A 24,704-nucleotide genomic window follows, 5' to 3' on the forward strand; every position below is an offset into this window, starting at 1 on the left:
ATGGACAGGGAAGCCATAGAGAAGAACAGAATTCTGAATAAACATTTAAGAGAGGCAAGAAAACAAGGTCTTAAGGCATATATTAGAGGGCAGCAGCTGGTGGTTGGAAACGGAAGGTGGAATCGAGTGTGGGGGGCTGAAGGCTGAAAAAACTTGATGAAGAACACCAACAGCAGTAGAACGTGTCCTTGGCAACAGTGGAAGTAGCAAGGAAGGTCAGTGACGTAGAAAGGAGTGACATTACGGAAGTGAGCGAAGTCCACATATCTCTTCATATGGTTAAAAGCGTATTCAAGGGTTGTAGTAAGGATATAAAGGAGGGGGCATGTAAGTCTCTAGTAAGACCCCAATTACAGTATAGTTCCAGCGTATGGGATCCTCGCCAGGATTACTTGATTCAAGAGCTGGAAAAAAATCAAAGAAAAGCAGATCGATTTGTTCTGAGTGATTTCCGACAGAAGAGTATCGTTACGAAAATATTGCGAACTTTGGGTTGGGAAGACTTGGGAGAATGGAGACGAGCTGCTCGACTAAGCGCTATGTTCCGTGTTACCAGAGGAGAGAGAGCTTTGAATGACTTTAGTTGACAAATACGTTTGTACTGTTTGCAAAAGTTGGAAAGATCACAATAAGGAGATAAAGTTGAAATTCAAGAGGACAAACAGGGGCAAATAATAGTGTCAGGAAGAGGAGTTAGGGATTGGAATAATTCGTCAAGGGAGATGTTCGATAAATTTACTAATTCTTTGTAGTTACTTAAGAGAAGACTAGGTAAACATCAGACACGATATCTACCACCTGGGCGACTGCCCTAAATGCAGATCAGTGGTGACTGATTGAGAGGCGTCCGGATAGACTCGAACCCGACTCATTGTTGCTCAGTTAAGATGAGAGAGATTTGAACAGTGAGCAATGTGTGTCAACCTGAACTCGAAACTTGTAACAGCCTTATTAGTCAATACCAGTCAATCGATCACTGGTTGATCAAACTGCCAGTTGTTGCCATGCTTTTGCATCACGCGAGAGCGTGATGGAGCAAACAAGAATAAATATATGCCAAGAATGAACGCTTGTGACAAAGGTGTACCAAAAAGTGTGAGAATTTAACGTGTGAGTATCCGAGCTGCTCACACTTTGTTCTGCTCATTGAGATCAGATACATTGGACAGTTCGTTACACTAATTTTTACAGTGAAGTTGAGCGTCTTATCGGGTTTACACAATTTACAGTTTTCAGTCTGTCGAAGACACGAAAACTAACACTGTAATTAACCCCATGGCACTAGAGCCCTTAAGGGCCTTGGCCTACCAAGCGACTGCTGCTCAGCCCGAAGGCCTGCATATTACGAGGTGTCGTGTGGTCAGCACGACGAATCCTCTCGGCTGTTATTCTTGGCTTTCTAGACCGTGGCCGCTATATCACCATCAGATAGCTTTTCAAATATAATCAGGTAGGTAAGGTGGACCACGAACCAGCCCTCAGATCCGGGTAAAAATTGCTGACCTGGCCGGGAGTCGAACCTGGGTCCTCAGGGTAAGATGTAGGCACGCTGCCCCTAAACACTGTAACACACCTGTAAAAATTGACCATTATAATTATAGGTATGTTATAGTGTTACATTACCCGTTATCGTCTGACTGAAAACTATAAGTTGCATTGACTGAGTCGACAATAAGAAATAATGGCACCGAACAAGTGGCTGCACGATTTTGATCACGAAGCTGTCAGCTTGCATTCGGGAGATAGTGGGTTCGAATGGAACCGTACCGTCGGGAGCTTTGAAAGTGGTTTTCCATGGTTATCAATTTTCACACCGGCAAATTCTGGAGCTGTGCTTTACTTAAGAGGATGGCTGCTTCCTCCCCACTCCTTGCCCATTCCTATCCCAGCGCAGCCACGGTATCTGTCTGTGTCGGTGCGACGCAAAGCAAATTATAAATCAATAAATAATGGCTTCTTCCTAACAAATTTTGAGTTTAATTCTTTTAAACACTATCGGACCATAGTGCACGAGCAGAAGGCTTTGAATGAGCCTGTAGTTCCATATGCAGAGCGAGACCTAACTCATAAAAATCAGGTAGTTACTCTGTGATGATTATCTAAACCTCAGTCTCAGACGAAAGCTGTTGAAATATTACGTCTGGTCAACGCTGCTTTATGGAGTAGAGACCTGGACTGTCCATGAACTGATTAGAGGCCTTTGAAATGTGGCTACATAGGAGATTGCTCAGAATAGCCTGGACAGATTTTGTAATCAATAATGAAATGTTAAGGGCAGCTATAGCTGAGCGTGAGCTTGAAAACATTATCAAAGCCAGGACAACAGCTTATTTAGGCCATGTTCTACGAGCTAGAAAGTACGGGCTTCTACACCTCATATTACAAGGAAAGACAGAAGGCAAGAGAGGAGCTGGTAGACCATCGAGATCATGGCTCCAAAACATCAAAGACTGGACTTGCATCAACCACACCGAACTCTTCAAGTTTTCTAAAGTAAGGCGTAATTCCTCCAGGGTGATCACTATACCTCGGATTTGTAGATGGTAATAGGTTAGAATGCAAAGTAATTTGGCTTGTAGGAAGTGTCATGCAACCCGTTGTACCATAATGTAGGAAAAGTAGCATAAACTCAAGGCGTTCTATAAGCTGTACCCCTAATATCTATGCAAATCTCATAGCATAACCGTTGTACAGTGTAGGGTATACTTGTTACTGGTTTAAGTAAGTTTGCATTCTAACCTATCAGCACCTAAATAATCCGGACTGTACTGATCACCAACGTCTGAGAGACTGGATACGGCACTCGAAGAATAACAAGAAGAAGGACACTCTATACGTCAATTTTAACTGCTGTAGAACAAGTGTGTTGAAGGTTCGTGTTGCAAACAAGAATATTTACAAACTCAAAGCACTTGTTTAATTATAAGCTAGCGTAAGCTTATCTCAGCTAAATCCCCCATTTCATGTATTTGCCTCAAGTTTCTCCTAAAGGGATGGTAATCATTTTGAACGTATTTGGACTAGAAGTAGAAATCCTATTCACATCTAACATGTCAGTAAGTAATTTCAATTCTTGTACGTGTCCAGTTTGCTAGCTTATACATTGTTCAGTGAATTACAGTATTTCGGCTCGCCTGCATTACAATCGGCTTACTGGCTGAAGCCAGCCAGATTACTTCCACACCAGTAATTCAATACGACTGGCTTAAATCGATTCCTTGTAATTACTTGGCTTTCAGTGTCCACTTTAATCTCCAATATTGCCAATATTTTTTGTACACACATGCGTGTTCGTGTGTACGTCGGTGGGTATTCCGTGTAAAGAGGTTACTTCAATAGAAATATGCACTCTCGTATGCTACAGTAACAGTATTTAAACGTCAATATAAGGTTTACGTGAACCTGAAAAGTGACCTGTTTACGAAAATTTCCACTTTTACTTATCAGTGCCTTGTTCATTGGTGACGTTAGGGCTCTAGATCTTATCCTATAATTAACAAAATTATATTTACAATAGTCCACCTCTGTGGTGTAGTGGTTAGTGTTATTAGCTGCCATCCCCGGAGGCCCGGGTTTGATTCCCGGCTCTGTCACGAAATTTGAAAAGTGGCACGGGGACTGGAACGGGGTCCACTCAGCCTCGGGAGGTCAACCGAGTAGAGGTGGGTTCGATTACCACCTCAGCCATCCTGGAAGTGGTTCTCCGTGGTTTCCCAGTTCTCCAGGCAAATGCCGGGATGGTTCCTAACTTAAGGCCACGGCCGCTTCCTTCCCTCTTCCTTGTCTATCCCTTCCAATCATCCCATCCCCCACAAATACCCCTATTCAGCATAGCAGGTGAAACCGCCTAGGCGAGGTATTGGTCATCCTCACCAGTTGTATTCCCGACCCAATGTTTCACGCTCCAGGACACTGCCCTTGAGGCGGTAGAGGTGGGATCCCTCGCTGAGTCCGAGGGCGAAGCCAACCCTGGAGGGTAAGCAGATTAAGAATGTTTACAATATAAAATAAATTGGCTGAAAAGTTAGAATTAAAATACAATACTTGCTGTTGTTTGAGTCATCAGTCCATAGACTGGTTTGAGGCAGCCATCCATGCCACCCTATCAGGTGCTAATCCTACCATTTCTACATAGCTACTACATCCTACATCTGTTCTACGCTCCTTGTCATCTGTCATACTCACACCTTAGTCTACACCTACTGTTCTTACTGCCTACACTTTCCTAAAAAAAAAAGGGAAAAACTGAACAAGTCCCGGGTGTCTTAAGATGTGTCCTATCATTCTATCTCTTCTTGTCGTACAAATTTAGCCAAATCTATTTCCTCTCACCAATTCCATTCATTTATTTCTTCATTCTTGATTCCAATTATGTATCTCACCTTTAGCATTCTTTTGTAACACCACATTTTAAAAGCTTCCATTCTCTTTCTTTCTTAGCTAGTTATCGTGTATGCTTCACCTCCATACAGTGTCACGCTCCGTACGAAAGTCTTCAAAAATATCTTACCAATTCCTATATCAGTCTTCTAAGTGAGTACATTTCTTTTCTTTAAAAGGCATTTCCTTGCTTGTCCCAGTCTGCTATCGTTAGTTATTTCACTACCCAAGTATCAATATTCATCTACTTCCTTTAAGACTTCATCTCCTAATCTGACTTCGTTCAACTGCACTCCATTACTTCATATTTTGGACCTATTTATTTTCAAATCGCACTCCTTCCCCAAGACTCTTTCCATACCATACAAAAATTTCTCCAGATGTTCTGTACACTCAGATAAAATAACAACATCATTGGCAAATCTCTGGGTTTTGATTTCCTCTCCTTGGATTATGATTCCTTTCCCAAATTCCACTTTGATTTCCTTTACCACCTGCTCTATATTAACATTACAAAGAGAAGGTATAAAATGCATCCTTGCCTCACACATTTCTGGACTACTGCTTCTCTTTCAAAGCCCTCGATTCTCATCACTGGTGGGGCTGATGACCTTCGATGTTACGCCCCTTAAAACAACAAGCATCATCATAATCTTATCACTGCAGACTGATTTTTATACAGATTGTAGATAATTCTTCTTTCTTTGTATCTGATCCCGATTATTTTCAGAATCGATGGGTCCAATCATCATTATCATATGTTTCTAGATCTACGAACGCTATGTGCATAGGCTTGACCTTCTTGATTCGATTCTCTAAGATCAGGTGTAAAATCAGGATTGCTTCATGTATTCCTAAATTTCTCCTAAGGAAACACAAACTAACAGAATTGAAAATATTCAAAATAAATAACTAATAAACTAAATTAATATTAAAAGCTGCCAGAACGTACGTTAAATTTCAAACCTAAGGTGATCAAATATCAAGATCATTGAAGTTATGCAACGAAAAATATTTAAACCTAAAATTCAAGGAACAATTATACACTCATTAATGTAAAACATAACCGGTACTGTAATAAGTAAAAACTATGCTGAGAATGATCCTTATAAATTCTACGAATGAAATACAAATGTAAACGCATTGTAAAATTATACACGTAATAATAACGTAAGATGATTTTCTTAGCACTATAATTAAACATAGAAACATGTTACATTCTCTCAATAATCTATCGAAATAATCTGCATTATATGTAGGCCTAATATACAGAATGAACCGAAATTCGCGCACTCGGGCGTCGCAGCGCGACTCCTCACATGCCAGCAATAAAAAAATGTCTCTCACGAAAGTTCGTCCTGCGAGTATATCCGGGAGAAAAGGGTCGTTGAAGAGTGTCAATCTGGCAACACTGTAACCGCATGTAGGGTAACTACCTCTGTCAGCACATATTAGTCGTGCTGTACAGTTGGAGCACTGGATGGAGTTTTGGGTTAACATGCAGGAGGGCGAGGGGTCGATTCTGGGTTGAGGCGTATTTTTATTTATTTCGTAAATGTAGTCCAGGTTGTATGGTATCTGGCATCTTAATCGTCAACAGCGATTGCAGCGGTTTCTCTAAAAACCATTTGCACTTACATACTACGATCCTAGAAATGGACGAACATTGGTTTTCATTGGTCAGCTTTGAAAGACGCCCTTTCCACGTCGTGGGCGTGACTTTATTCGCACCACTTCATCTTCTAGATGCGTTACAACGTGTTCAGCGTTACTAAATTTTGTAAATGTAGGATACATGTGACCTAAGAAACGGTGTCTTACTGTGTTGTAGTATGTAATGTCCGATGGAAATTAGCTAATTAAAAAAGCGCCTCAACCCAGGATCGAACCCTCGACCTCCTGTATGCTAACCCAAAACTCTATCCACTGCTCCAACTGTACAGCAGGATTAACTCCTGCTCATAGCGGTAGTTACCCTACATGTGGTTCCAGTGTTGCCAGATTGCCACTCTTCAACGACCTTTTTCTCCCGGATATACTCGCAGGACGAACTTTTGTGAGAGAAACTTTTTTATTGCTGACATGTGAGGAGTCGCGCTGCGACGCCCGAATGCGCGAATTTCGCTTCACCCTGTATATGTATTAAGATGCATTGTTTCCCATTATTATTATTATTATTATTATTATTATTATTATTATTATTATTATTATTATGTCCGGCTCCATGACTAAATGGCCGACCCCGTGGTGTAGGGGTAGCGTGTCTCCCTCTTACCCGCAAGCCCCGGGTTCGATTCCCGGCCAGGTTCGAGGTCCACTCAGCCTACGTGATTAGAACTGAGAAGCTATCTGACGGCGAGATAGCGGCCCCGGTCTAGAAAGCCAAGAATAACGGCCGAGAGGATTCGTCGTGCTGACCACACGACACCTCGTAATCTGCAGGACTTCGGGATGAGCAGCGGCCGCTTGGTAGGCCAAGGCCCTTCAAGGGCTGTAGTGCCATGGGGTTTATTTGTTTTTGTTCCATGGCTAAATGGTTAGCGTGTTGGTTTTTGGTCAATGGGGTCCCGGGTTCGATTCCGGGCAGGGTCGAATATTTTAACCATCATTGGTTATATCGCTGGCACGGGGGCTGGGTGTCAACTCAAAAGATCTGCATCTGGTGAGCCGAAAATGTCTTCGGACACTCCCGGCACTAAAAGACATACGCCATTCCATTATTATTATATTTATTATTATTATTATGATGATTATTATTATTATTATTATTATTATTATTATTATTATTATGATTATTATTATTATGTGATTGCACAGGAATGGTGTTATATTGGCATGTTTTTGATATTTGCAATTAGAGCAGATTTGAGTTAACGCCGGAGTAGACCAAAGAGGGTACAGGTGCAGGGGTGCGTGCTCGAGTGATGATGGATTGGAATGGCGTGAGGGGGGAGTGTGGAAAGCAGCGGTGCTGGTGGCGTAGTTTTCGTGCAAACAGGAACTCGTGTGTGTGCGTGCTCACTGCTCCTATCTGATGGAGTTGTTGTGTGCTGTCCAAAGGTGCGACTACGGCAGATATTGTAAATTACACTTTTATTGCCCTTAATCTACTGCCAGTGAACACTATATTCACACTGAATTGCACCCTATTCACCTATTTATACCGTGTATTTCATTTACAAATAGACAGGAAGGGTGTAATGCAGTTCGCTTCCTCCTGGCTGATCAAGCGTAATATTAAACGGTTCACAATATTTATGAGAGGCACGGTGGACCGGTCAAAGCGATAGATTTATTGACCCCTTGCTGATACGATTATGGATTCAATTGTTTAAAATTTTTGATTTTATCCATTCATTTCCAATTATTATTATGAAGATGATCGGTAATAATAATATAATGCCACAATGTGTACAGTTTGGTCCAAATTAATATTCAGGCTTAGTAACATTAGATGAAATGTAGAATTTAGGCTCGAAAATTAATACAACGAATATACATTGTATAATGAACTGTAATTTTCTTCTTATACAGGGTGCTCCGAAACAACGTGAACAGTGTATATGAGGGTTAAATGGTTGATAATACTGATAGATAATTTTCCAGTTCTCACCAGGGGGGATTACACGGCCGGACAGTAATTGTAGGAGTGGCGCCTTACACGTGGACTGGTTTCTCGCCCGTGTAGGGGGCCAACAAATTAATGTTAGTATTATAGGGTTAATTTTGATTTAGGGGGTGCCCTAACATGTGGACTTGTCATCCGCATGTTAGTGGCAGCTTAGTAGATTTAGTTTAGTGGTGATGCCTTGCACAGAGACTGGTATTCCGCCCGTGTGGGGTGGCCACCAAGTTAGTGGTAAGATTATAGGGCTGATGGGATGGTCATTCCATGTGGACTGGTCATCCGCCCATGTAAGGGGCCGCTTAGTAGATATAGTTGGTGTTTTTTAAATTCTGTTTATAATTGTTCAGATTCTTTAGTTATAATCGTTCTGTCTGTTTTATGTAATGTGGCATTGTGAGCATGTATCTGGGCGTAAGGCCTGTAATGTTCAATAAATTACTATACTAAATTACTGATAAATAATTTGATAAAAACAATCCGATATCTAGCGCCGTTGTCGTTTTATTTCACCAAATGATCAAGTTAGCCAATCAGATCGCTCCGTGGAAGAATTTTTTTTTTTTGCTAGGGGCTTTACGTCGCACCGACACAGATATGTCTTATGGCGACGATGGGATGGGAAAGGCCTAGGAGTTGGAAGGAAGCGGCCGTGGCCTTAATTAAGGTACAGTCCCAGCATTTGCCTGGTGTGAAAATGGGAAACCACGGAAAACCATCTTCAGGGCTGCCGATAGTGGGATTCGAACCTACTATCTCGCGTGGACAAATTTTAATGGGCTTTGCGAAGCGGTGTTGCTGAATATGAGAGCCATGCCAAGAAATCATCATAAAACACAAACACACTGTAGGTATGAACCAGTGTCGCCGCATGGCAGGATCCTGTCAGCTCGGAGCGCCGTGTTCATGTAATCATTTTTCTGCAATGGGTTCTGTAAAGTTGGTCTTAAGCCACGTGTACATCTGGCAACGTCGTCTCGCAAAGCCCACTTGAATCCGACTGGCCGGACTGAACAGCACGGACGGTAGAGCGCTTGCCTTCTGACTGCAACTTGGTAAGTTCAAACCTAGCTCAGTGCTCAAATACGTCAGCCTCATGTCGAATGATTTACATGCACGAAAAAAAACTCCTGAGGGACAAAATTCCGGCACCTCCATTACTCCCAAGTAGTAGTTAGTAAGACGTAAAATCTAATAAAATTATTATTAAAAATCTGATTGGCTAACTTCAGCAACAGATAAAATGACAGAGGTGCGAGATATAAAATTACTTTTTCAAATTATGGATCAGTATGACCAATCCTCTAACGTTCACATACACGGTTCACGTTGTTTAAGAGCACCCTGTATACAAAAGGCAATAATGTCATTTCCCTGAACTCCAATCAAGATAGAACAATAGGTCAACCATTTCTCTTCATTTAAAACTTATATAATATAAGTATTATCAGCTTTGGATTCATTAATAGATATAAAAATTATACAGAAACATTGCTTCTCTTGTAATACGTAGTTAATCTGAAAAAATGGCTGTTGTAGAGTTTCATGCCTCTTTCATTGTTGAGGGCCCTTTGATCGTAAAGTAATTTGAAAGTCAATGTTCTATGTTCTTTTGATATTCAATAATGGATATAAAGTTGGGAGAAGCGTTGTGCCATTCATAGAATTTACTCAGTGAGAAAGTCCTCGGAGATAGGAAATCCGTCCAGAATTTATTTATAGAGACAACAGAGTCAACCAAGGGGAACAAAATTGGCAGAGTCGGAACATTCGACCACTCAGTCAGTGGGCGAATATAATTACCTGTAGACTCTTGCAGCACCTATTTATTTTATTCACAAGCCTCTCCGAAATAGTGAGGTGGCCCCTTTCAGCACCTATTTATTTTATTCACAAGCCTCTCCGAAATAGTGAGGTGGCCCCTTTCAGCACCTATTTATTTTATTCACAAGCCTCTCCTAAATGCTGAGGTGGCTCCGATTGAAAGATTTCATTAAAACATTGATTCATAAAAATTAAAAGAAGATTTGAAATTAATTAAGCCTAAAGCGGTATTCGAATACTCTTATTAAAACTTACGTCAAGATGTTTGTATGGTAACCGAATTATTTATGGATCACTTACCGTAAACCAAACAAACGGTTCCTGAGGATGGTCATAGTCGTCAGGGTGCTGATTGCAATCTACATTGTTAAGCTCTTCTCTAGACCAAGCTGTCGGCAGAACTGGTCAACATGATGGGTGATGATGGTTCCTTTAGACCAGGGCCTCTCAGGGTGCATGCGTTTGGGGCATGCACAGTGCACGGTGAAAAATACGACTTCCCTTGGTTGACCAGAGTGCAGACCCCCCACTCCTCGATTTGGAGCAATAGCGCTGTCTCTCTCTTTCCTCACGCCTGTCTCACTCGCTCACCCTGTCTCCCTCTACCGCACTTGCTCCGTAGCGCTCTAAATCCGAGCTGACTTGAGCCGAGTAGAGCCGAGTAGCCTAGAGACGAAGCGTTGGTCCGAGCTGAACCGAGCGGGACCGATGCACAGTGCATGGAGCTCTTGCGGCTCGATTTGCACGCGTGAGATTTTGGGCGTTTGAGAGGCCCTGCTTTAGACCCTACCTTTAGGCCAGTCACTGAGATATCTGACAACTCGTACCTTTCTTTGCTGTAGGGAATTTTTGTTTTAGTTATCGTCGTCGAAGAGACAAACCCTCGTGTGTCACAATGGTCATCCTAATCATTATTGTCCTTAAGACTAGTCACGCCTCTCAGCCACATAAGTATATGCAGTGTATCAAAACAATTTTTCGTTGTATTCATTTTCCTGAGCGGAGATGTAAAGGAAAATGAACCTTAAATACAGTATACTGCAGAAGTGCGTCCTACAGTGCGGCGTGGTAAAGTTAAAGTTCATTTTCCTTTACATCCCTGCATGGTAAAATGAACTGCATATCCACATGTGGCTGGGGGGCGTGACCAGTCTCAAGGACAATAATGGACAGGAAGAGCATTGTGTCATACGAGGTTTTGTTTCTTCGACGACAATGTGCTGCATTTATCGTTGTGGACTTCAACTGGCTGTTCTAGGTGGGTCTGAATTCTTACTGTAGGGTCGACTGTCCATCTTGTGCCTGTGTCTCGGAAGGCTATCATATCTCCTACAGCTGCGATTTCGGTGATACGATCAACCTCTTCATAGTTCTTATAACGCGGGGCTTTGACAATCAGCAATCGTATTCGACAACGTCTCAGAGTTTAGCCCTGCGGAGAAGCACCCAAATCCTGAACAACGGTTTCTTACTCACTGAAGCAGTGTCTGCGGTACCACATCGAGATCTTTCCGGAATTGCTCTTAGGGTGCTTGCATTTCGTTGCACCTTCTTGGTCACTCCGGTCTAGGAAGCCAAGAATCGTCTTCTTTTCCTAACACTTTTTCCCGCATCCGTGGGGTCGCGGGTGCGAACTGTGTCGCACATGTGGTTTTGGCTCTGTTTTACGGCCGGATGCCGATCCTGACGCCAACCCTATATGGAGGGATGTAATCAGTATTGCGTGTTTCTGTGATGGTTGGTAGTGTGATACATTGTATGAATAAGAAGAGGAGAGTTTTGAGACTGACACAAACACCCAGTTCCCGAGTCAGGATAATTAATCGCAGCGATTAAAATCCCTGGTCCGGCCTGGAATCGAACCCAGGACCCTCTGAAACGAAGGCCATTACGCTGACCATTCAGCCAACGAGTCGGATTCTAAGAAGCCAAGAATAACGGCCGAGAAGATTCGTCGTGCTGACCACACTACACCTCATAATCTGCAGGCCTTCGGAATGAGCAACGGTCGCTTGGTAGACTACCCCCTTCGGCGCTGTAGTGCCATGAGGTACGCAGGTACTTGATTCTCACTCGTACATCGTGGAGTCAGCTGATATGCCTGCCTCATGTGTTTGCATGGCGTTGAACATACAGTATAACCTCCGAACTCACATTACAACAGCCTATTAAAAATCTTGCACTAACTCGCGAACAACTACATACATACATACATACATACATACAAATAAGGCATATCAAATGTAAACAACGTAAAGTGCATCTAAAGAGAAAGGGGAACTCCAGATCTTATATTATGTACCGTACGCAATACTACACCGAGTGCATAAGCTATGGTTACCATCAATTGTAGGCAAACATCACTTCACCAAAGTCTAATAAATACTATTACTGTAGAATCATTTAAATCACAGGAATGTAACATATCGCCACTGCTGTGACAAAATCACGAATGTAACAATGTTTTTACTATCCATTATTTTCCTTAAGACTGGTCACACTTCCTTGGCACATACTGACATGCTGTCCATCAGAACAATTTTCGTTGAGTTAATTTTCCTATGCGCTTATGTAAAGGAAAATGAACCTTACTGTTCCTTATTGTAGGACTATATGTTTTCATGACATATTTGCCCACTACCAGAATATGGTGTATTTACTGTTCATTTCCCTTCACATACGCGCATGAACTCAACTAAAATTGTTCTGATGGACTGCATATCAATATGTGGCTGGGAACATGTGTCACCGAGAGTAACATGTGGCCTCTAGCCCCCTTCGATCACCCCATAACCGCCTAGGTGGCTCCAACACCCTAGAAAATTTCCAGGATAAGCTAATGATTATTAATTTTAATTAATTTAATTTTCTCACGAAAACAAGTTTCAAGTCTCTGAGTCATTCACCACATTATAAATACACTAAAATTTGACAATAAATTCACCCTTGTTTTACTTATCACGGTGTAATTTGTTAAGAATACAAACGGGGACCAGCTATCCTCGTGTTACAGGACTGTTGTGTATGGTGAGTTGCATAAGTACCAGGGGTTATGACAGGTCTAATCCTAAATTTATGCATTCTAACTTATCGCTGGATGAAATGTCTTATTCTACTTTATCAGTTAATACAAATTTGAAAAATCTTTATATGGTAAGAAACGTATTCTTCTGGCTGATAAAGCGACAGAAGCTGTTCTTCCAGGTCCCTGACTGTACTTCCTAGCCATTAGACACGAACGATATTTTGCCCCAAGCAGGACCACCGCTCCAGTAATACTGTCAACATTTATATGCTTCATGCGGCAGCACGGCCTTCTCCCACTCAAGACTCCAGGCAGCGTCCTCAGAATATGTTTACACAATGAGTGAATATTTAAAGGGAAGGATTTCTCAATTCTATATACTGCTCAAGTTCTGCATTCCTTTTCTATTTCTTCGCTCTTGCCAACTTCTCTGTATTTCTTCCCTTTCATCCTCTTTACATGCACAAGAGTGGAAAATACTGAGGGGGATTTATTGAAAAGGAAAAAAGGAAGTACGTGATTCCTTCTCAAATCTTCCGCATTACATCAAGGGAGGAATTCCCTTCAGCCTTTGAAGTAGGACAAGTTAGTCTTGACAGCCGCTGGTGATACCGGGATTTTGAGGTGGTTACTTTCCCGTAAGAGACCATTCTGATTCCTCCAGAAAGACTTAACGTTTCCTTTGAATTATCAGCTGCTTGAGGGCTGTGAACTGTATAAATTGCCGGAGAAAACCTTTTATGTTGTATTTCCTGGGAGGTTAATATCTTGGAGTTCTTGTTGCATTTAGAGTTAAATATTACTTTACAATGTAACAAAGTTGGCTTGTTCTTTCAAATGACGATCAACCCCAACACCAAAAGACGATTGAATCATATTGAACATGGTTAACGTCTTTTTAAGACGCCGTCTCCATACGGAGGTTGGCGATTCATGTATCCAGCTCTATTTTTGCGTTGTACTGTGACATTACTATGTGAATTTATAGGAATATCCTTGAGGATCATGAATGCAGTGGTTTCCCGTTGCCTTCTGAATCCTAATCCCGTTGACCAAAATTTAGTTCTTCCGCCTTTAGGGACAACTTCTTGCCCCCCAAGACAACGGAGTGCTCTAACTTATACCTGCTCATCCATTCTCAGGGAGGCAGTTGGCACTTGTTATAGGTGATCTCCTCATGCCTTATACCGAGAGATATTAGTTTGATCCCTACGCAGTTTGTCCGCCCTAAATGTGGCTGATTAAATAAGGACAGAATATGCAGATAAACAATACAAACTCTGTGCCCTAGGCAAACTAGAACATTGAGAGTAGAGTCCCCATCTTTATCAAGGTTTCCATGGCTATGGTTTTAAAGCATGCAAAATGACGAACACTTAGGGCAGTAAGATTGACAAAAATAATAAATTGCCCTTCTACAGTAACTGGTGTTATATATGGATTAATTGTAAGAAATCATGATGCCGGACACTTAGGGCACAAAATATAGCAAAATATGACCCTAATATCACTAATAACAGATCGTAGTCAAAAGATAAAACCAACACACGGTCAGCACATATAATCAAACCACAAATAGCTCCTGAAACCCACACCTGAGGCACAGTTCTTAATATTTCCATATATTATTCAGCATATCTATACCTGATCTTATTCAACCCCCGCTCTAGGAAAAAAAACATGTAAGTAGGTTGGACTGAGGAATGTCGAATTTTGCAATGTTCTATACAGCCTAAGGACTAGTACTAATAAATTATTTTAATTCCTCCCCATGAAGGGAGACGCGAGCGTCTTAGACGGCAATGCCGTTTTTCAAACCAGCAGATTTGTGGTGGTGTACATGTGTGAAGAAGATGAGGGGGTTTTCGGCCTTCGTCTATACCAGGAACTATCGAGGCATTCACCTTAATGCAGGAGAATGGAAAATCACGGAACAGAATTCTCAGGAAAGCCGACGGTGAGAACCTGCCCCTCTCACTCTCCCGAATTCAGGGGTGTATAGATCCGTGGCCTCCGTCTTCATTCTGTACCATTTTTAGAACAGCAAAACTTTACTTATAACTGTATGTATTGCTTCTTTATACTTCCAAACTAATGTAAAATATTTTTGAAATTTAGAATTAATAACATGTAGTCCTCATAACTCGTTTCTAATTTCGGAACTTTTTCCACTAAAGGGGAACCTGGGTGTAATTTGGACCGAGGCAAGCTCTGAGGCAAGGTCAGTAAGACAGCCGAGGGTAGCTTTCTACCTGGAAGTTGGTATGCTAATAGACTTAAGGTTGAAGGGGGAAGAGGAAATCAATCTTAATAGTCTCATTCCTTGTACGCTTATTCGGTGACAAGTATGTGTATTGCAAACTAGCTATTTCAGACAAGAGGGTGTTTAGCCTTTACAACTACTGAAATATAGTATCATTCAAATACACTGACTGACAGTGACAATGCAACACCAAGGAGGAGTGGTTCGAAAGGGATGAAAGTTGGGGAAAAAACAGAGACGGCACGGATGAATAATTGATGTTTATTTCAAACCGATATGCAGGTTACACAATGCGCACGGCATCGACTCAGTAGGATGTAGGACCACCGCGAGCGGCGATGCACGCAGAAACACGTCGAGGTACAGAGTCAATAAGAGTGCGGATGGTGTCCTGAGGGATGGTTCTCCATTCTCTGTCAACCATTTGCCACAGTTGGTCGTCCGTACGAGGCTGGGGCAGAGTTTGCAAACGGCGTCCAATGAGATCCCACACGTGTTCGATTGGTGAGAGACCCCGGAGAGTACGCTGGCCACGGAAGCATCTGTACACCTCGTAAAGCCTGTTGGGAGATGCGAGCAGTGTGTGGGCGGGCATTATTCTGCTGAAACAGAGCATTGGGCAGCCCCTGAAGGTACGGGAGTGCCACCGGCCGCAGCACATGCTGCACGTAGCGGTGGGCAATTAACGTGCCTTGAATACGCACTAGAGGTGACGTGGAATCATACGCAATAGCGCCCCAAACCACGATGCCGCGTTGTCTAGCGGTAGGGCGCTCCACAGTTACTGCCGGATTTGACCTTTCTCCACGCCGACGCCACACTCGTCTGTGGTGACTATCACTGACAGAACAGAAGCGTGACTCATCGGAGAACACGACGTTCCGCCATTCCCTCATCCAAGTCGCTCTAGCCCGGCACCATGCCAGGCGTGCACGTCTATGCTGTGGAGTCAATGGTAGTCTTCTGAGCGGACGCCGGGAGTGCAGGCCTCCTTCAACCAATCGACGGGAAATTGTTCTCGTCGATATTGGAACAGACAGGGTGTCTTGACATGCTGAAGAATGGCGGTTGACGTGGCGTGCGGGGCTTCCACCGCTTGGCGGCGGATGCGCCGATCCTCGCGTGCTGACGTCACTCGGGCTGCGCCTGGACCCCTCGCACGTGCCACATGTTCCTGCGCCAACCATCTTCGCCACAGGCGCTGCACCGTGGACACATCCCTATGGGTATCGGCTGTGATTTGACGAAGCGACCAACCTGCCCTTCTCAGCCCGATCACCATACCCCTCGTAAAGTCGTCTGTCTGCTGGAAATGCCTCCGTTGACGGCGGCCTGGCATTCTTAGCTATACACGTGTCCTGTGGCACACGACAACACGTTCTACAATGACTGCCGGCTGAGAAATCACGGTACGAAGTGGGCCATTCGCCAACGCCGTGTCCCATTTATCGTTCGCTACGTGCGCAGCACAGCGGCGCATTTCACATCATGAGCACACCTCAGTGACGTCAGTCTACCCTGCAATTGGCATAAAGTTCTGACCACTCCTTCTTGGTGTTGCATTTGCTCTGTCAGTCAGTGTATATTAAATATTTTTCATATTATTTAATTTCTGATAAAATCTCTGCATGTCGTAATTTTAATTTTGACTGCCCGAGGGAATGTAGGTAATTTTCACCGCTGAAACAAATTTTAACAATAACGTTTCTTCGCAGTTTTACCAGTGATTCAAAAATAAGTTGTTTTATAATTTGAAGTCGGGCCCGTGGTGTAGGGCTAGCGTGCCTCCCTCGTACCCAAGATCCCGGGTTTCCCGGCCAGGTTGGGATTTTTTACCTTGATCTCAGGGCTGGTTATTTACCAGTCCGAATTACACGATCACCTGGCCCAAATAACACGATACCACATTTGAAATGAATATTATTTTGTTTTCAGTTTGCTTTACATTGCATCGAAAGAGATTTTATGGCGACGATGGGGTACGAAAGGCCTAGAAGCGGGAGGAAAAACAGAAGTAGTCTTAATTAAGGTACAGCCCCAGCATTGGCCTGGTGTGAAAAGGGGAAACTACGCAAATATGACTTGAAAACAAATTCTAAATAGTGGTGGCTGGTAAAGAACGTAACGATTATTTTTAAATAGTACATGCTTGTAACGGTTACAGCATGTAATGATTACAGGAGATACCAAGTTACTTAATTAACAGCACCTCGGTAATACAGGGTGAACTCGAGTAACACCGGCAACAGGAGGCCTTACCGCCTCCATTGACCAGTATTGAGTTGTTAACGCGTATTTTTATCGTCACAGAAATTCGAACAGCAGCTTGACAATGCTCGGGTGAACTCGCTACCAGTAAGCGCCTCCAGTAACCAGTATTTTACTAACCAATAATTAGTTAATACTTATTTTTATCGTAACAGAAGTTCGAACAGTAGCTCGGAAATACTCGTATGAACTCGGTTAACAAGGACAGCGCAACCGTCTCTAATAATCAGTATTTTACTGACCAGTATTGTATTTATAACGTCACAGAAGTCTTGAAGAGGGCGAAAAAGAGCTCTAAGTGGCCATGTTTTCCCGTGATAGATAGCGAGTTCGCAAAATGTTCTATGCGTTGAAGAAATACTCTTACAAGTCTTCCACGAGGAAAAGGTTCACCCAATAATTAATTTCAAAATAGCTGTGCCAGCAGTCGAAGTAAGTATTATAAGTGAACCAATTTCGTGTAAATACTTTTGTGTAATATTTGGTGTTCATATTCCGTAATGTAAGAAAGCAAGGTAAAGGGGAGCAATTGAATAAATGTCCTAGCGGTTTTGTCTCCCTTTCGTTCTCTCTGCTGATTGTTGCGGGATCCAATCCTGACGCAGTTATTTGGCATTTAAGAGACTCGAGTCAATAAATTAAAGAACCTCTTTTCAGGTCGAAATACCGTCATTGCGGTGTATCAGAAACCTATAACAGTTGAATTTTTTATTATTATTATTATTATTATTATTATTATTATTATTATTATTATTATTGTTGTTGTTGTACCGGGAGGTACACCCCAAAGCCGCGCATTTAAATCTAGCGCCAAATAACTCCTCTAGTGGAGAAACCGTGAAATTGAAACTAGACCAACTTATAAAATTACTCAGAAGATGTCACCACTAAAATATGATATAATTATGTTATTGTGCAGTTTTGTTCGCCATTCATCAAGTAGTTTGGATTTTCTTCCATAGATGTCACTACAAAAAAAACCATGATCATGCACCCTGGTGTGAAGTGAAAAAACTTTTTGATTTAACGAAGTTTGGTATTCATAAGTATTTTTTTACTAATTGATGTTCATTTATTTTTGGGTTGGCATTATTTATCTTTTCCTTCCGCCAGTTTTGAATCCAGCCAATCCTAAATTTATGTAATTAATTTTCCACCTATCACAGGCTTCTTCTCCGTTTCTCAGCGTCACTTTTGAACTCAACCAATAAAATTCTGTGGGTGTGTCTTGATCTTTCATGAATGATCTCGAACGTTCCCCGAGGGTTTATAAACTTCGGCTTTTCACGTCTCTTGGCCATTTTATCGTCATCTAACTAAGTGTGTGTGTCAAGCAGGAGGCGGGCGGCCACTCTTTCATTAGGCAGCAGTACAGCGACAAGGTAATGGCCACACAACATCTTTATTTCTTGCTAGCTCCACAGTTTAACCTGAGGGAAAGATCCGAATCATTATCTATGTAACCTAGTTTGCCTAAAAATGTAACTTTCTGGCGGCTAATATAAAAACTTCATAAAATCTTTAACTGTAAATCGAGGATATAGTGTGATGTACCCTCTCGAGCTCCCCTTCATATTGGTTTGAGGTGAGTACGTTTGGTAACTGGTTTTCTTCCTTTCCGTAATGTTCTAATCTATTCTTATACGAGTCACCTCCATAGTTTGGGAATAGCCCCTGTTTCAAGTGTTCTTATCTAGGAGTGCAAGGCATCCGCCTCCATCCATTTTGTGTTCGGGCCATTTATTTAACCGGGTTTTTTTTTACATGAAGGCCCAGTAGGTTAGGTATTAAATACCCCTGTAAAAAAAATTCCTATTGTAAGTTGACCCTTCAGAGGCCAGAATTTGTAAGTTGATGTTGCCTTGAGTAGGATTGGCAAACTGAGAGCTTGATAGCTCTTTTTCAAAGTTTTTTAAAGATTAATGAATGCCTCTTAAAGGCTAGATGTTGTATTTTGGGAGCAAGTACTCCGTGAATGAGGGGATTTCTTCCCTTGGAACAAATTTGTGCTCGTTTGTAAATTTGAGTTGGGAGCTCAAAAACTGTAAAACTAGGGGCTTGAAGCCCAAGAGCGTTAAAGTTCTGAAATCTTGGATTTTTCTATTTTGTACCTGAAAGGTCATTGTTATCTCACTAAGTGAAAATTATAAAGTTATAAAGGACAGTCAACTGACAACAAAGTGTACGTAATGTCATTAGTTTTAGGTACTCAGAACATTGAAGTCATCATTTAATGTTTCCTACCGGCTCAGTGGTATTACGGATTTCTAGATTCCTCCTTCATGTTCCATTATCTCATCATTCTTCAAGTGATCGTATCTTTCCGTTCCTCTTCACATATCTATAAAATGTTCTTTTTTTATGTCGTAGTGAGACAGTTCTCATGGCGACGATGAGAAGAGTGGGAAGGAAGCGGCCGTGGATTTAATAAAGGTGAAGCCCCAGCATTTGCCTGGTGTGTGAATGGGAAACCACGGGACACTATCTTCAGGGCTGCGACAGTGGGGTTCGAACCCACTCCCCATTGTAGGTTTTGGCGGTAGAATAATGTCCACGGTATCCCCTGCCTGTCGTAAGAGGCACTATCTCCCAAATGCAAGCTCACAGTGCCCAACACACTCCACTGCAGGGTTCGCCTCAGAATCAACTGATAGTAGGCAAGTGTATCCAAAGTGAGTATTTGACACTGTCTAAAAAAGTATGACTTCGCCACCTGTGAATATTTGAATGCAGATATTACTATTATGATTATTCCTAATACTGTGTTATTGTTGTCCGCCTCTGTGGTGTAGTGGTTAGTGTGATTAGCTGCCACGGGAGGACAGCTGAATAGAGGGGCTGTTCGATTTCCACCTCAGCCTCCCTCGACGTGCTTTTCCGTAGTTTCCCACTTCTCTTTCAGGCTAATGCCGGGATGGTATCTAACTTAAGGCCACGGCCGCTTCCTCCCTCTTCCTTGTCTATCCCTTCCAATCTTCTCAACCCCACACAAGCGTAGCAGGCGAGGCCTTTTATGTGAAGTACTGGTCCTCCTTCCCAGTTGTATCTCCTTATCCAAAAGTCTAACGCTACAAGACATTGCCCTTGTGGCGGTAGACGTGGGATCCCTCGCTGAGTCCCTTGGAAAAACCAACGCTAGAAGGTAAACGGATTACGAAAGGAAGAAAAAATATTATTACATATTTTTACCTTCCCCTTACTACTATTACGGTTTTCGAAGACCCCATTATGATTATTATTATTATTATTATTATTATTATTATTATTATTCCTTCAATTTTTTTTGGAAATTACGTGGTGCCTAAGTAATGCAATTTTGTCCCGGGTGGAAATCGTTTACGCGTTGGTACTCTGTCGCATTTATGCACCTTCTGAAGTGCCACTGACCTGAGCCGGAAACGAAACCACTAACCTCGCAATGGAAGGGCAATGACTAAAAGATGGATTCACTCAGGTTATTAGTAGTAAGAGTTTTAGCCACCCTTGTGTGTGGGAGCATAGGCTACAATACATCACTGGTTCCTCCTGCCTATCCTAAGTGTCGTATAAAAGAGGAACTCTTCAGGGGCTCTCAAATGAAAACTGTGAGATAGTGAACATTGTTTTACCTCTCTGAGATTAGGGCGTCAACGTCTTCACTATCAATTTTCTGTCCGATCTTACCTAAAGAACTTTAGATCTCCTCCAATCATGATAATATTAGTTATTCTATGTCTAAAGGTTTTTGCAATTTCACATCACTGGGCTGAGAGGCTTAGACGATTGAGGCGCTGCCATTCGGGACCCAGCTTTGTAGGTTCGATGGTATTTGAAGGTGTTCAAATACATCAGTTTCGTGTCGGTAGATTTACTGTCAATTAAAAGAACTCCTGCGGGACAAATTTCCTGCACCTCGGCATCACCTGAAATGTTAAAAGTAGTTAGTGGAACGCAAAGCCAATAATCTTCTTCTTCTTCTTCTTCTTCTTCTTATTATTATTATTTATTCGCTGGAGCCAACGAGGATCACGTTAAGTCTTGTTACATTTGGCAGTGAACTTTGCTATCTTTTGAGTCCAGAATTCCCTCATTCTTTCTCAGTAGGCCTGCTTGCGTTTCTCTGTCCTTTCGGTTGTTCGCCTTGGATTAACCATTCATTACAAAAAAAAATCGAACGAGACATCTGGCAAAATTGTTTTCCGATTTGAGTTGTAGCACTTGAAGGTTTTCTTTGGCGTTTCTGAACCAAGGCATCGTGATTTTAGGTTTTCAATCAAAAAGTTGAATGGTCTTATTGGTCAACCTGTTTTCGTCCATTCGTTTGAGGTGACCGTAAATTCATGCCCCTTTTTTGCGGATAAGGTCTTCAATTTTCTCTATTTTGTTATAGACTTCCTTATTGGATCTTATTCGGTGGATGCCATTCATGTAATTGGATTCCATGATTCCCTTAATTTATTCTTTGCTCATTTTTCTACCATTTTCAAGGAGTCCTTTATTGGCGTTTAAGGATAGGTTTTCGGAGCAATTTAGCAGGCTCGATCCCGGCTTAGTCCGGTGGTATTTGAAGGTGCTCAAATACGTCAGCCTCGTGTCGGTAGATTTACTGGCACGTAAAAGAACTCCTGCAGGACCAAATTCAGACACCTTGGCGTCTCCAAAAGTAGTTAGTAGGACGTAAAAGAAATAACATTATTATTATGACTTTTGCCTTCCTATTCTTCAGAGATCTCTTCATGAACTCACTGCGTTGCCTCTTCCGTTGTTCTGAGAACTTTGTATTGGTACTGCTGCTAGTTTTGACCACAAATGTGTATTTATTTACTGAGGTCTCGAAGACTTTGCGATTTTTCATGATGTCTTCCCCGGGGTTCACTTCATTGAGGTTTCCTCTTGTTTTCTCTAGCCAATTTAGTCATCTGTTTTGGGAATTTATTACATTCAATAAATTTTTCTTGAGTCTCTTATTTTATCCATCCTAAAAATGTGTCCAAAAAATTCAAATGTCTCCTCCGTTCAAAATCGATGAAACCATCTGTAACTATAGAGGACTTGCAGTTCGCCTTTTCCATCCAAATGGGGCCGGAATATTTATTTCTAAGAATTTTACGTTCCGGTTCTTGTTTTTCAATAACTGCAATTTTAGAATGACCTCCTAAAGTTAAGGTATCTCATGCATATAGAGCTTGTGGAAGAATAACTGTTTGTAATGCTACAATTTAGAATTAGCCTACGTGACATTACTCGTTTATTTATTTATTTATTTATTTATTTATTCTTCTTCTTCTTATTATTATTATTATTGCAGTACTGCCATTCCTATTCCCGATACCTTAATCCTTTGAAATGTCAATGTCTTTGATTAGATATAACGTTGGATGGTTATCAAATTGTGCCTTCTCTTAATAAAACAGCCACTACCGCCAATACCACCACTACTCTGAAGTCACAAAGTTGCTTGCTATTTGCTCCATCGTCTAGGATACTGCAGTGCGGCTACAGTTTTCCTTTATCAATAACGACAAACAAACTACTCTGTGCAGAATCTTCTGTCTACTTCTGTTTCTGCGGTTTAAATCAAATAACATATTTGGTTCTGTTTGACTGTATTCCCCGCCCCAAGGCAGTCCCAAACAAAACAAGGACTAGCTACTTCTGATATGCAAGGGATCAATAAGCCGTTCCAATCATTCCCTGTCCTTCTCCTTCCGATATGACAAGAATCTGTTTTTGTTTATCTGCAGTAGGTAGCATACGCCGAAGGTCTGCCAGTCAGAATTGTGATGGGCAGTATTAGAATGTCGGAAACCCACTCAACTTCGACCGGCAGAAGACGTACAGTACCGGTCAAAAATTTAGAACCACATAAAATATCATGTAATGTCATCTATAATCTGAAATTTCCGTATTTTTCTTTCTCAGCCTTTACATCTAATAGGATATATGTCACCTGATTTCATTGTGTTAGGCAAGTAACTCTTGGAATATCACACCAAAAAATCAGTGTTTTGGGAAATATCATGTACTGTATACTCTTAATTTGTTGAAAGTATTATCTCTAAAATATGTTTGAAAACTTAGCAATAAGTGGGAGGGGGGGGGGGAAATTATAGTACAAATGTAAACACATTGAAACAATGTGGCACCGTTTTTGCGTGTACATTTCAATTCCACTTTTTGTGTGAGACCTTTCAACTGTTAAAAATGTATAGCTTCTACAATGCATTGCCTAACTCAATGATATCAGACGACATATATATCCTATTAGATGTAAGAGCTGAAAAAAAATTACAGATGTCTAGTGGCATAATTTTAGTTTCTAGATGGCATTTGATGATATTTTTATATGGTCCTGAACTTTTGACCGGTACTACATTGAAGTGCATGATTGCGAACGTACCGAGTTAAAATAAGCCTCTGAACGGGTTAAACTTCGTATTTAAAAATAATAACAACATACAAACATCATCATCATTATAGACCGTTATGCCTTTCAGCGTTCAGTCTGCAAGCCTCTGTGAATTTACTAAACGTCGCCACGATCATCTATTTGCAACCTGTGCTGTGGCCTTATTTAGTTCTATACCTCGTTTCTTTAAATCGTTAGAAACTGAGTCGAATCATCGTCGTTTGGGTCTCCCTCTACGTCTCTCACCCTCCATAAGAGAATCCACTATATTCCTAAGTAACCGATTCTCTTCCATGAGCCTCCCATTACCCCACCACCGGAGCCAGTTTATGCGTACTTCATCCATCGAGTTCATTCCTAACTTAGCCTTTATCTCCTTATTCCGAGTGCCCTCACGCCATTGTTTCAACCTGTTTGTACCAGGAATCATTCTCGCTACTTTCATGTCAGTTACTTCTATCTTATGAATAAGATATCCTGAGTCCACCCAGATGTCACTCCCGTAAAGCAAAGTTGGTCTGAAAACAGACCGATGTAAAAATAGTTTCATCCGAGAGCTGACATCCTTCTTAGAGAATACTATTGATCGCAACTGCGAGCTCACTGAACTAGCTTTACTGCACCTTGATTCAATCTCACTTTCTATACTACCATCCCAAATACTTGAAATTATCTACGTATTCCAGCTTTGTGTCACCAACCTGACATTCAGTTCTCTTGGATTTCTTACCTACCAACGTCAGTTTAGTCTTCAAAAGGCTAATATTCATACCATACTCATTGCACTTATTTTCAAGTTCCAGCATATTAGATTGCAGGCTTTCGGCACAATCTGCGAATAAGACCAAGTCGCCAGCAAAGTCCAGACTGCTTACTACATTTCCACCTAACTGAATTCCTCCCTGTCAATTTATATTTTTCATCAGATGAT

Source organism: Anabrus simplex, chromosome 9, assembly GCF_040414725.1.
Source record: "Anabrus simplex isolate iqAnaSimp1 chromosome 9, ASM4041472v1, whole genome shotgun sequence".
NCBI classification, from domain to species: Eukaryota; Metazoa; Arthropoda; class Insecta; order Orthoptera; family Tettigoniidae; genus Anabrus; species Anabrus simplex.